Genomic DNA, 13,414 nt, shown 5'->3' on the forward strand with positions numbered 1-13,414 from the left:
TCGGGAGGCTACCCCTCCCAAGTCCAGTAACACCTATTTCCAAAGGAAGAGGGTGTAACACCCTCTCCCAAAGGAAATCCTTTGTTCTGCCTTCCTGGGCTTGAGCTGCTCAAGCAACAGGAGGGAAGAAACCTGTCTTTGAACTGGCAGCAGCTTGTGCTGCCGGGAAAACCTCAGAAGGGTATGGGGGCAATACTGGGGGTCCTCTAAGGAGCTCCCAGAGTGCATGGAATCATACAACCAATACTTGCAAAAATATTGGGGTATGATTCCAACATGTTTGATACCAAACCTGCCTAGGTTCAGAATTACCATTATGTAGCTGGACATAGGTAATAGCTTCTGGGGTGGGCAGGAACTCACCAACGGATGTCGCTGTGGAGCTGAGAGATGCTTTGGAGCCCACATTCTAGCGGCAATCAAGTTCCAAGGTCCAAGCAAAGACTGAGCCCATGGCAGAGGATTTCAATCTATTGAGGACTGACCTGCGCAAAGTGGCAGAACGATCAACTGAAACAGAACAAGTATCCAAAATGCAGGAAGAGCTATCATCGTTAAAGAGCGTGGTGGCCAAACTTGAATCCCACGCACAACAACTTGAAACCCATGCATAAGATGCAGAGGGACGCTCCTGCAGGTGCAACCTTAGGTTTGCGGGTTTCCTGAAGGCAATAAGGGGGATGGCCTGGGGTCGTTCCTAGAGAACTGGATCCGTTCAGCACTCCTGAATGGGAGACTGTCACAGCTTTTTATAATGGAGAGGGACCATAGAGCATTGGGTCCACCGCCACCTCCTGGGGATCTCCCCAGAACTGTCATAGCCAAGATCCTTAATTACAGAGACTGTGACATTATCCTTCAGGAGGGCCACCGGACTGGGAACCCTGTTTTCATAATCGCACTATCCACATATTTCTAACTAGATCCTCACAGTTCAACAACTACGGAGGTCATTCAGTGGTGCCAAATAAAAGCTGAAAGCCATGGGACTTACTTACATGCTGCTTTATCCGGTGAAATTAAAGGTACTACACAAAGGAAGCTCACACTTTTCACCTCACCAGAAGACACCTGGGACTGGCTGGAGATTCGGGGAAGTGATTGTATACCTGCTAGGGTGCTGGGGAGAGTGGCTGCGGTGGCTTGAAGTCGCCGGAGGGAAACCCCATCTCATAGAGAAAAGTGCAGGCAGAGACAATGTGAGGGATCAGGCGCACGAATAGTGGTACACCCTGATGGCGCCTTGGAGCAGCAGTGCCTGGAGAGAGATGCTGCCAGGGCTCTGGTGGAGTTAGTAGTCTCTGCTGTGTCCTCCCATACTGGTTTGGAGATGGACGAAGATATGCAACATCCAGAATGAGACAATGAACTGACGTAGAGAATGACTCCCGGAGTCACAGATGGACAGAGCTCTTCAACGGTGCAACGTTGAACCATGCCCCCCCACCCCAATAATCAACAGGTAGCCTGAGATGAACAATACATGGTACGAGGCTCAACAGTCTGGATATATGGGGGTGTTTCTACACGCCTATCACTTATGACTTCGTCCGGATCCCCACAGTACAGAAGAAGCAAAGTGGGACATCTGGCAGCCATAACAACAGCCAGGCTGGACTACATTTGGGAGACCAATTCTCCCCCCTTTTCATTTTCTATTGTTCACTTCTCCTTTTCCCTTCTCTTTCCCCTTCCTTTCATCCCTTTCCTTATCCTAACTCTTTTATTTTTACTATTCTTTTCTCTCCTTTACACATCAAATCTATTTTCACGGTGGGTGTGGTGCTGACTGGTGCAGGGGACGCTGGTGTGTGTGACCAATATGCCCCTTACTGGGGATTGGGCTGCCAGCTTGGCACTTGTCAGATCAAAGTGCGCACACAATCCCTTGTAGGATTGTTACTTATTAGTAAGGTTCTCAGGTTCAATTACATTACATTGACATAACAGTGGTTCCAGGTAGTTAGGTGGAAGGGAATTATATATGAGTGGGTAAACATTAGTTAGTTTTAGTGGTGTTTAGCCGGGGTGGGAGGAGAGACATTATTGTGGGTTTGTGTTAATTTATATGCAGCATATGAGGACCCCCGATATGGTGGGAGGTGTGGGATGGGACAGTGCGGGGATGGGGGGAACCACTACCTCCCATGCCCTCCCTAAAACTTAAAACACCTTACTACCCAAAACCCATATCCACCTAAACCCTAAAAAATCCCTAGCCATCCAAAAAACAATTCCTACCCTAAACCCTGAAAAACACCTTCCCACACAAAAACCCATAGACGACCTGATTCCTAAAATACCCCTTGCCACCCAAAAACCCATACCACCCTAAATCCTAAATATGAATTATTAAATCACAGTAGGATAAAATCACCTTAGAACACACCACAATTCCTATAGTTAATATGGTACCACCAACAAATGATTTACATTGTAACTAGAATTTGCTATCACCCTTTATATGTTCTCCTTTTTGTGACCCTCAAAACCTATCATTCACTACACTGCATTTCAATGCATGCTATCATGTGTATTGGTCCCAAGATGGCTGCTAGTGCTTCCAGGTTAAAGTGCTGACAGGCAATCAGATCTCACCATGAGATCCATGCTTAGGCTCTACCCAGAAATACAAATGTGGTTTTCCTTTAATATCTTAAAAAGTACAGAATTAATTTACACCAAATAAGTAAAAGTGTGATCTTTGGCCCAAAAGCTACCTTTCTGACACATCTGGTGTAATTCCGTCCAGCGGTTCAGACTGTAGTAGTGTTCAAAACCCTGATGGTAATTAAAAAGGGAAACACACTTTTTGACCACCCCCATTATCTAGCCCCCCCCCTTTGACGGTTCACCACAAAACTTTCCATGAGCAACAAGAATCACTGGCACACCTTTTTTGTAAAATTTCGGGATGGTTCATTAAACAATACCAAAGATATAGGCAAGTCAAAAAATGCTGTTTCTATGGAAATATGGTCCTAGCTATAACTACCTACTAGTGACCGCCAGTAGCTATATATATATATATATATATATATATATATATATATATATACACATATATACACACACACACAAAGCAAAGTTTCGGCATTGCCGGTCAGCTTCTCACCACCAGTGGTGCCTCCTATAGTGCGACGGCTCTGCGCCTCGTTATCTCTTCAGCCTCCTCTTTTGCAATACAGACTCCAGGCACTTCGTGAGCCTTGAGCCCGTTTGTGAGCACTTATTGTTGATAAATGTATGTATATATATATATATATATATATATATATATATATGTATGTATGTATAGTCAAATGATGCCCAAAATATAGGCTACAAACATGCCCGCAATGACACTGAATTTTCATTTATACCATTAATTTGCATTTACATTTTTGTAATGCAGGTAAAACAAAAGAGAACGAAAGGTGGATTTACAGCCTTTATTAAAAGAAAAAAACTGCAATGGAATGGAAGGCATTGGGGGCAGAGAAAAACAGCATTGTGCCTTTAAGATCTCAGAGGAGCCTCTGTATTCCATCATACCCCACAGGTAACAGTTAGGCAGGGTCTTTTTTACGGTGACAAGAAGATAACAGTACTAAGGATGTAAAGGCTGCTGCATGGCAGATTCGTCCATTGGGGTGGAACATCTGCCCTCCCAGCTTCTACAGGAGATCCTGTCTTCATGGAAGCCTCCTGTGTGGTCTTTCTGATAGGTGAAGGGGATCTGTAAACCACCATTGGCAAGGCCATTTTGAGGCTATGAGAATCATCCTGGTCCTGAATCTGTAAAGCTTGTTGATCACCGCTGGGATCAGGTGATTTGGGGGAAACATGTAAAGAAATTTCCTGCACCAATTTATCAAAAGGGCATTCCCTTAGGTCCCTGGTGTGGAGAACCTGGATGCGAAGTCTCAGCATTTTTTGCTTTGTTCGTCCACAAACAGGTCTATTCGTGAAGGCCCCCACTCTCAAAAGATGCCTTCTACGACATAGTTGTGCCGAACCCAGTCTTGTGCTTCAGTGAAGTTGTGGCTGAGAGAGTCTGCTTCAGTGTTTTGGACTCCTGGCAGGTGAATGGTAGAAATTGTCAAGTTCCTGGTTATTAGCCGCTTCCAGACGTCTGAGCTTCTAGAGAAAGGGGACAAGAGCGAGTGTCTCCTTGTGTGTTCAAATAATGCACTGTGGTCATGTTGTCCATCAGGAGAGAGTTGGTTTGTATTGATGGATAGAAAGGCTTGAGGGCTAGATGGACCACTGTCAACTCCAGCATGTTGATATGGCATTGCTGATCTCTGTTCGACCAAATCTTGCATCTGTAGGGGACCCATGTTGGTACCCTACCCATGGAGAGAGTCATCAGTGATGAGAGTTTACGTGGGAAGATCCTGTTGGAAAGGGAGCCCTACCAGTAGATTGTGTAGTTGGGACCAACATGTTAGTGACTCCTTTCTCTCTTGCAACAGAGTCAATTGTCCTTCCAGTGGTCTGACAACTGACTCTGCTGATCCTCCAGATTTTGTTGCACAGGCCTCATGTGCAGCCTGGCATGGGTGGCAATGAAGGTGCAAGAGGCCATCAATCCCAAAAGAGATGCCACTTGTCTGGCTGAGGGATGCAGAGTGTGCAGGAGATTGTGACACTTCAGTTTTATTGAGAATAATCTCTTGCCCGAAGGACACATTCTTGCGGCCTGAGGTACTGGGTTTTTCAGAACCGGTACTGATCCGGTAACCCAGCGGTGCCAGGGTACACCCAAAGACCTCGGGTACTTTCCTGATTCAGACTACAGAAACTCAGAGTCTTCTAGGTGAAGTCAAAGATCGAATTTATTGGCTGCAACCAATTGACAAGTGTCCTAGAAGTACAACAGCACGATTTGTATGTTCTCAGGAGACTGTGTTTCAATGCAAAGTCAGGTTTCCTTATATACAGTTTTTTAAGCTTCAGGCAAACATTCTTGACATTTTGGTTGGTCATTCACATGTTTTCACTACAAAGGAAAAAACAGTGTCATGATGAAACCTCATATTTCATGTCATCCAACCCATAATAAATTACCCGGCAAGGCCTAGTATTTTACATCAGATAAGTGTGGACCCCCAATAAAAACGGGCACCTCCCCCTCGTAAAGTAAGAAGAAGAAAAGAGCAGGTGCAGGTGTGAGCAAGATTAGGCAGGGTGTGTGAGCGATAATAAGGGTTTTATGGCATGGTGTGCCTTGATGCTATCTGATTCGGCCACTGGGAGAGGGACTGACCAAACAGGTTTGGCCTGAGGCAATGGTTCCAGCTTGCCCAGGTCAGAGAAAAGTCAATCAAGGTGTACGTGTCCTTGGAATCAAATCTGACTGTATTATAAGCCTATGTGAGGGCAACTTTTAAAATGGCTGCCGTGTATAAAATGGGAGCCACGAGTGCAGGACGAAAATGGCGATTTCGAGGTGAAAACGCTGCTGGAATTGAGCGAAAATGCTCATGCTTAGTGTACTAGTCATTATCGGTCTTTTGATACTAAAATCGTACTGCTGTGGCAAAGTAAATTACATGGGTCCAGAATTTTTAGAACCACAGGCCTTTGTGTCAAGGGATGCACCCAGATAGTGGAGTCTTTGTGCTGGCTGTCGTATGCATTTTTGCAAATTGACCTGAAGCCCCAACCTTTGCAGAGTGTTGAGTAATACCTGAAAATTATGTTCTGTTTGGGGCTCGGAGAAACATTTTATAAGTCAATCGTCTAGACGAATATCCTTTGTCTTCGCAAGGATGCTGCTATTACAGCTAAGCAAGGCACCGATTTGATGCCGAATGGTAGTACCTTCTACTGATAACGCTCTGATGCCACTGTGAAGAGTAGGAACTTCTGATGTATTGCTGCGATAATGCTCCTCATTACAAGTGAACCCCAGACCCTTTTTGTGTTTTTTGGCTTTATATGTAGGGAGTTAGTATGGGTCGATTCCTTTTCATTTAGTTCCAATCTTCCTGACTCTCCATTTGTGTTACGACGGTATATGCCAAGCCCCCTTTTGGAGCGGGGAACCTCTTCTACGGCCTCTTTTCGAAGCAGACTGGTGACTTTGTCCTGCAAGAGGGCTCGCTGAGGACATGGTGTCTATGTAGGTGGTACGCTGGGAGGAGGGGACTAGAATAGCAGAGAGTAGCCATTTTGTACAATGTTCAAGACACAATTGTCATTTGCGATCGAGTGCTACTCCTCCAGGTATTTGGTGATACTTTCCCCCCACCAGAGTGGATAAGAAAGAAGGAGAAAGCAAGGACTCATTGCGTGGCTGGTGTCTTGGAAGAAGCTGGTTGCTGTCGGTTAACACTTCTTCCTCTAGCCGGTCTGCGAGGGTGGAAATGAGACTGGGATTGTTGGTGTTGTTGTGGAGGCCAATGAGGGGATTGAACCCTCTGCTGAAAAGGTAGTCAATTGTATGGTCTATATCTTCGACTGAAATCTTTTTGCTTTTCTAGGGCAACTGCTTTCAGCGTATCAAGTTCCACTTTCATTATGGCCATTTTGTCATCTGCGTGCTTTCCCAAGAGTAGTTTCCTGTGAACGGCAAGCTTAAAATGCGTTCTTGTGCTTCTAGTTTGAGGGCTCTAAGGCGAAGTTGACGGCAGGGCCTGCCTCTCTTGGTGTGAGAGGGAGCCTCTGAGTGTGAGAATGTCTGTTAGAGTGTCTGCCTGGGTGTGAGAGTGTCTGATTGCTTTCCAATAGATGAAAGATGCATTCAACTCCACAAAGGATTTCAGATAGTTTTTCAATATGGAATTGCAGGGTAAATACACTTGCTTTGCCTTCGTCAAGCCCAGGAGTTAGGAACATTTGTCCTTTCCAGAAGTAGAGCGTCAACTGGGGCACCTGCTACATTTATACTTGTAAGCTCTTCCTGTTGAGGTTTAATTTCTGTGAAATGAGCATGGCCAGAATGGAAGCTCACCTGCTTGTTTATCGAATAAGAAAAAAAGTGCACAGAAGCCCTAGCAGCTGCAGATCACGCAGTACACAGGATTACTGTCTGGCGTGGGGAGGCAATGACTTACCTCCAGAAAATGTTGACAGAAGGACCACTGGACCGTCGGGGTCACTTGGATCCAGCTCCTGTGTTCCAGGGACCACGCTCGTCAAGATGAGAGGGGACCCAGAGGACCGGTAATGCAGAAGTTTGATGCCTGCGTTGGCAGGGGGAAGATTCCGTCGACCCATGGGAGACTTCTTTTTGGATTCCAGTGCAGGGTGAAAGCAGACAGCCCTCAGAGCATGCACCACCAGGAAACAGTCGAGAAAGCTAGCAGGATTAGGCACTACAATGCTGCTGGTGGTCTTCTTGTTACTTTGTTGCAGTTTTGCAGGCGTCCTGGAGTCGTCAACAGTCGATCCTTGGCAGAAGTCGAAGAAAGAAGTGCAGAGGAACTCTGGTGAGCTCTTGCATTCGGTATCTGACGAGAAACCCACAGGAGAGACCCTAAATAGCACTCAGAGGAGGATTGGCTACCTAACCAGGTAAGAGCCTATCAGGAGGGGTCTCTGACGTCACCTGCTGGCACTGGCCACTCAGATGTCTCCGTTGTGCCCTAACTCCTCTGCATTCAAGATGGCAGAGCTCTGGGACACACTGGAGGAGCTCTGGGTATGAGTGTGCATACAACTCAACTCATCTGCTCTTGGTATATGGTGTGCATCTATGTAGGTGAGAGAGTTGAGACCCCTACAGTCCACACAAAACCCCATCTCTTTCTTCCCATCTTTGGAATGAGGTTTGGAGACTAAGACCACCCAGGGACTGCCAGAGGTCTCAATAACCCCTAGATCCAGCATCTTGTGGACTTCCACTTTGATGCTCTCGTTGACTTGGTTAGACTGTCGATAAATCTTGGTTTTGACAGGCAAACTGTCTCCTGTGTCCACATCATGGGTACACAGGTGGGTCTGTCCAAGATTCAAGGAGAAGAGTCATGCAAAATGCTGTAGAACTTGCCTGCAGTCAGCCTGCTTTTGGGCAGTGAGGATGTCTGAGTAGACAACTCCATCAACTGACCCATCCTTAGTGTCATTAGAGAGGAGGTCAGGGAGAGGTTCACTCTCTGCTTCCTGATCCTCATCAGTAAACATAAGCAAGGTTACATCAGCCCTGTTACAGTAGAGTTTGTGGCAGTTCATGGGTGTCCTACTAGTGCCCAGGTCTACAAGTAGGTGACCTCACTCTTTTTCTCTAGGATAGGGTAAGTGGAGCCACCGGCTCCAGAACCCATACCTTCTGCCCTGGTTTAAACTCCACCAGTACCACTGCTTCTGGAGCTGTTGGCTGGCCTCAAGGTTTTTTAGATGCGTTTTCCATGTACTCAGCCATCCTTGAGCGGAGGCCAAGTACACAGTCCACCACATCTTACTTAGGCTCTTGGAGAGGTCTCTCCTAACCTTCCTTCACAAGTGCAAGTGGTTGTAGGAGGCTGGACTGGCTTGTAGTGAGTACCAAGGGGTACTTGCACCTTGCACCAGGCCCAGTTATCCCTTATTAGTGTATAGGGTGTCTAGCAGCTTAGGCTGATAGATAATGGTAGCTTAGCAAAGCAGCTCAGGCTGAACTAGGAGACGTGTGAAGCTACTACAGTACCACTTAGTGTCATATGCACAATATCATAAGAAAACACAATACACAGTTATACTAAAAATAAAGGTACTTTATTTTTATGACAATATGCCAAAGTATCTTAGAGTGTACCCTCAGTGAGAGGATAGGAAATATACACAAGATATATATACACAATAGCAAAAATATGCAGTATAGTCTTAGAAAACAGTGCAAACAATGTATAGTTACAATAGGATGCAATGGGGAAACATAGGGGTAGGGGCAACACAAACCATATACTCCAAAAGTGGAATGTGAACCACGAATGGACCCCAAACCTATGTGACCTTGTAGAGGGTCGCTGGGACTATTAGAAAATAGTGAGAGTTAGAAAAATAACCCTCCCCAAGACCCTGAAAAGTGAGTGCAAAGTGCACCAAAGTTCACCTAAGGACAAAATAGTCGTGTTAGAGGGAGAATGCAAGGAAAACACAAATCAGCAATGCAACAACGATGGATTCCTGACTGAGGGTACCTGTGGAACAAGGGGACCAAGTCCAAAAGTCACAAGCAGCTCGGAGATGGGCAGATGCCCAAGAAATGCCAGCGGTTGGTGCAAAGAAGCTCTTACTAGGCTGAAGAACTGTGAATACTGCAGGAACGACAAGGGCTAGAGACTTCCCCTTTGGAGGATGGATCCCCCACGCCTTGGAGAGTCGTGCAGAAGTGTTTTCCCGCCGGATGGACGCCAACAAGCCTTGCTACACGCAAATCGTGCGTTTGGCGTTTTTGGACGCTGCTGGGGCCCAGGAGGGACCAGAAGGTCGCAAATTGGACCTGCAGAGAGAGGGGACGTCGAGCAAGACAAAGAGCCCTCACTGAAGCAGGTAGCACCCGGAGAAGTGCCAGAAACAGGCACTACGAGGATGCGTGAAACGGTGCTCGCCGAAGTTGCACAAAGGAGTCCCACGTCGCCGGAGACCAACTTAGAAAGTCGTGCAATGCAGGTTAGAGTGCCGTGGACCCAGGCTTGGCTGTGCACGAAGGATTTCCGCCGGAAGTGCACAGGGGCCGGAGTAGCTTGCAAAGTCGCGGTTCCCAGCAATGCAGCCCAGCGAGGTGAGGCAAGGACTTACCTCCACCAAACTTGGGCTGAAGAGTCACTGGACTGTGGGGGTCACTTGGACGGTGTCGCTGGATTCGAGGGACCTCGCTCGTCGTGCTGAGAGGAGACCCAAGGGACCGGTAATGCAGCTTTTTGGTGCCTGCGGTTGCAGGGGGAAGATTCCGTCGACCCACAGGAGATTTCTTCGGAGCTTCTGGTGCAGAGAGGAGGCAGACTACCCCCACAGCATGCACAAGCAGGAAAACAGTCGAGAAGGCGGCAGGATCAGCGTTACAGAGTTGCAGTAGTCGTCTTTGCTACTATGTTGCAGGTTTGCAGGCTTCCAGCGCGGTCAGCGGTCGATTCCTTATCAGAAGGTGAAGAGGGAGATGCAGAGGAACTCGGCTGAGCTCATGCATTCGTTATCTAAAGTTTCCCCAGAGACAGAGACCCTAAATAGCCAGAAAAGAGGGTTTGGCTACCTAGGAGAGAGGAAAGGCTACTAACACCTGAAGGAGCCTATCACAAGGAGTCTCTGACGTCACCTGGTGGCACTGGCCACTCAGAGCAGTCCAGTGTGCCAGCAGCACCTCTGTTTCCAAGATGGCAGAGGTCTGGAGCACACTGGAGGAGCTCTGGACACCTCCCAGGGGAGGTGCAGGTCAGGGGAGTGGTCACTCCCCTTTCCTTTGTCCAGTTTCGCGCCAGAGCAGGGGCTAAGGGGTCCCTGAACCGGTGTAGACTGGCTTATGCAGAATTGGGCACCTCTGTGCCCAACAAAGCATTTCCAGAGGCTGGGGGAGGCTACTCCTCCCCTGCCTTCACACCATTTTCCAAAGGGAGAGGGTGTCACACCCTCTCTCAGAGGAAGTTGTTTGTTCTGCCATCCTGGGCCAGGCCTGGCTGGACCCCAGGAGGGCAGCTGCCTGTCTGAGGGGTTGGCAGCAGCAGCAGCTGCAGAGAAACCTCAGGAAGGGCAGTCTGGCAGTACCAGGGTCTGTGCTACAGACCACTGGGATCATGGAATTGTACCAAAAATGCCAGGATGGCATAGAGGGGGCAATTCCATGATCATAGACATGTTACATGGCCATATTCGGAGTTACCATGGTGAAGCTACATATAGGTAGTGACCTATATGTAGTGCACGTGTGTAATGGTGTCCCCGCACTCACAAAGTTCAGTGAATTGGCTCTGAACAATGTGGGGGCACCTTGGCTAGTGCCAGGGTGCCCTCACACTAAGTAACTTTGCACCTAACCTTTACCAGGTAAAGGTTAGACATATAGGTGACTTATAAGTTACTTAAGTGCAGTGTAAAATGGCTGTGAAATAACGTGGACGTTATTTCACTCAGGCTGCAGTGGCAGGCCTGTGTAAGAATTGTCAGAGCTCCCTATGGGTGGCAAAAGAAATGCTGCAGCCCATAGGGATCTCCTGGAACCCCAATACCCTGGGTACCTCAGTACCATATACTAGGGAATTATAAGGGTGTTCCAGTAAGCCAATGTAAATTGGTAAAAATGGTCACTAGCCTGTCAGTGACAATTTGGAAAGAAATGAGAGAGCATAACCACTGAGGTTCTGATTAGCAGAGCCTCAGTGAGACAGTTAGTCACTACACACGTAACACATTCAGGCACACTTATGAGCACTGGGGCCCTGGGTTACCAGGGTCCCAGTGACACATACAACTAAAACAACATATATACAGTGAAAAATGGGGGTAACATGCCAGGCAAGATGGTACTTTCCTACACAACCCCCCCCCCAAACGAAGGACAATAAGACTAGCCATTACCTGATAAGTCTTCATTGTCTAAGTGGAAATATCTGGAGAGTCCATCTGCATTGGAGTGGCTACTCCCAGGTCTATGTTCCACTGTATAGTCCATTCCCTGTAGGGATATGGACCACCTCAACAATTTAGGATTTTCACCTTTCATTTGTTTTAGCCAAAGTAGAGGTTTGTGGTCTGTCTGAACAATGAAGTGAGTGCCAAACAGGTATGGCCTCAACTTCTTCAGAGCCCAGACCACAGCAAAGGCCTCCCTCTCAATGGCAGACCAACGCTTTTCTCTAGGGGTCAACCTTCTACTAATAAAAGCAACAGGTTGATCCTGGCCCTCAGAATTAAGTTGTGATAGGACTGCCCCTACTCCTAATTCAGATGCATCAGTTTGGACATAGAATTTTTTAGAGTAACAAGGGCTTTTCAGGACAGGTGCAGAGCACATGGCCTGCTTCAGCTCCTCAAAAGCTTTCTAACAGTTTGCTGTCCATAATACCTTTTTAGGCATTTTCTTGGATGTGAGGTCATTAAGAGGGGCTGCAATGGAGCCATAGTTCTTAATGAACCTCCTGTAATACCCAGTGAGGCCTAGGAAGGCTCTCACCTGAGTCTGAGTGGTAGGGGGAACCCAATCAATAATAGTTTGGATTTTCCCCTGCAGTGGTGCAATCTGTTCCCCACCAACAAGGTGTCCCAGATAAACCACCTTACTCTGCCCTATCTGGCACTTTGAAGCCTTGATAGTGAGGCCTGCCTTTTGCAGGGCCTCCAAAACTTTCCAAAGGTGGACCAGGTGATCATCCCAGCTGGAGCTAAAGACAGCTATATCATCCAAATATGCTGCACTGAAAGCTTCCAGCCCTTGCAGGACTGTGTTCACCAACCTCTGAAAAGTGGCAGGTGCATTTTTCAGACCAAAAGGCATTACAGTAAACTGGTAATGTCCTCCAATGGTAGAAAATGCAGTCTTAGATTTAGCATCTTCTGACAATTTGATCTGCCAATACCCTGCAGTCAAATCAAAAGTGCTTAGATACTTGGCAGATGCCAGTGTATCTATGAGCTCATCTGCCCTGGGTATAGGGTGAGCATCAGTTTTGGTTACCAAGTTGAGACCTCTATAGTCGACACAAAACCTCATTTCCTTCTTTCCATCTTTAGAATTGGGTTTTGGTACCAGTACCACAGGAGAAGCCCATGGACTGTCAGAGTGCTCAACCACTCCTAGTTCCAACATCTTCTGAACTTCTTGCTTTATGCAGTCCCTGACATGGTCAGGCTGCCTATAGATCTTACTTTTGACAGGTAAACTGTCTCCAGTATCTATAGTGTGCTCACACCAAGAAGTGGTGCCTGGCACAATGGAGAAGAGTTCTGAAAATTGTCCTAGGAGATTTATGCAATTATCTTTCTGCTCAGCAGTAAGACAATCAGCCAAAACTACACCTTCCACAAGAGCATCTTGTTCTGTGGAAGAGAAGAGATCAGGTAGAGGATCACTGTCTTCTTCCTGTCCCTCATCTGTTGCCATGAGCAGGGTGAGATCAGCCCTGTCATAGTAGGGTTTCAGGCGGTTGACATGGAGCACCCTAAGGGGACTCCTGGCAGTGCCTAAGTCAACCAAGTAGGTGACTTCACCCTTCTTTTCTACAATTGTGTGTGGACCACTCCATTTATCTTGGAGTGCTCTTGGGGCCACAGGCTCCAAGACCCACACTTTCTGCCCTGGTTGGTACTGAACCAAAACAGCCTTCTGATCATGCCATTGCTTCTGGAGCTCTTGGCTGGCCTGAAGGTTTTTACTGGCCTTTTTCATGTACTCAGCCATCCTTGATCTGAGGCCAAGTACATAATCCACAATATCTTGCTTAGGAGCTTTTAAAGGTTGTTCCCAACCCTCCTTTACAAGTGTGAGTGGACCCCTAACAGGGTGTCCAAAAAGAAG

The sequence above is a fragment of the Pleurodeles waltl genome, chromosome 4_2 (genome assembly GCF_031143425.1).
Source record: "Pleurodeles waltl isolate 20211129_DDA chromosome 4_2, aPleWal1.hap1.20221129, whole genome shotgun sequence".
Taxonomy (NCBI): Eukaryota; Metazoa; Chordata; class Amphibia; order Caudata; family Salamandridae; genus Pleurodeles; species Pleurodeles waltl.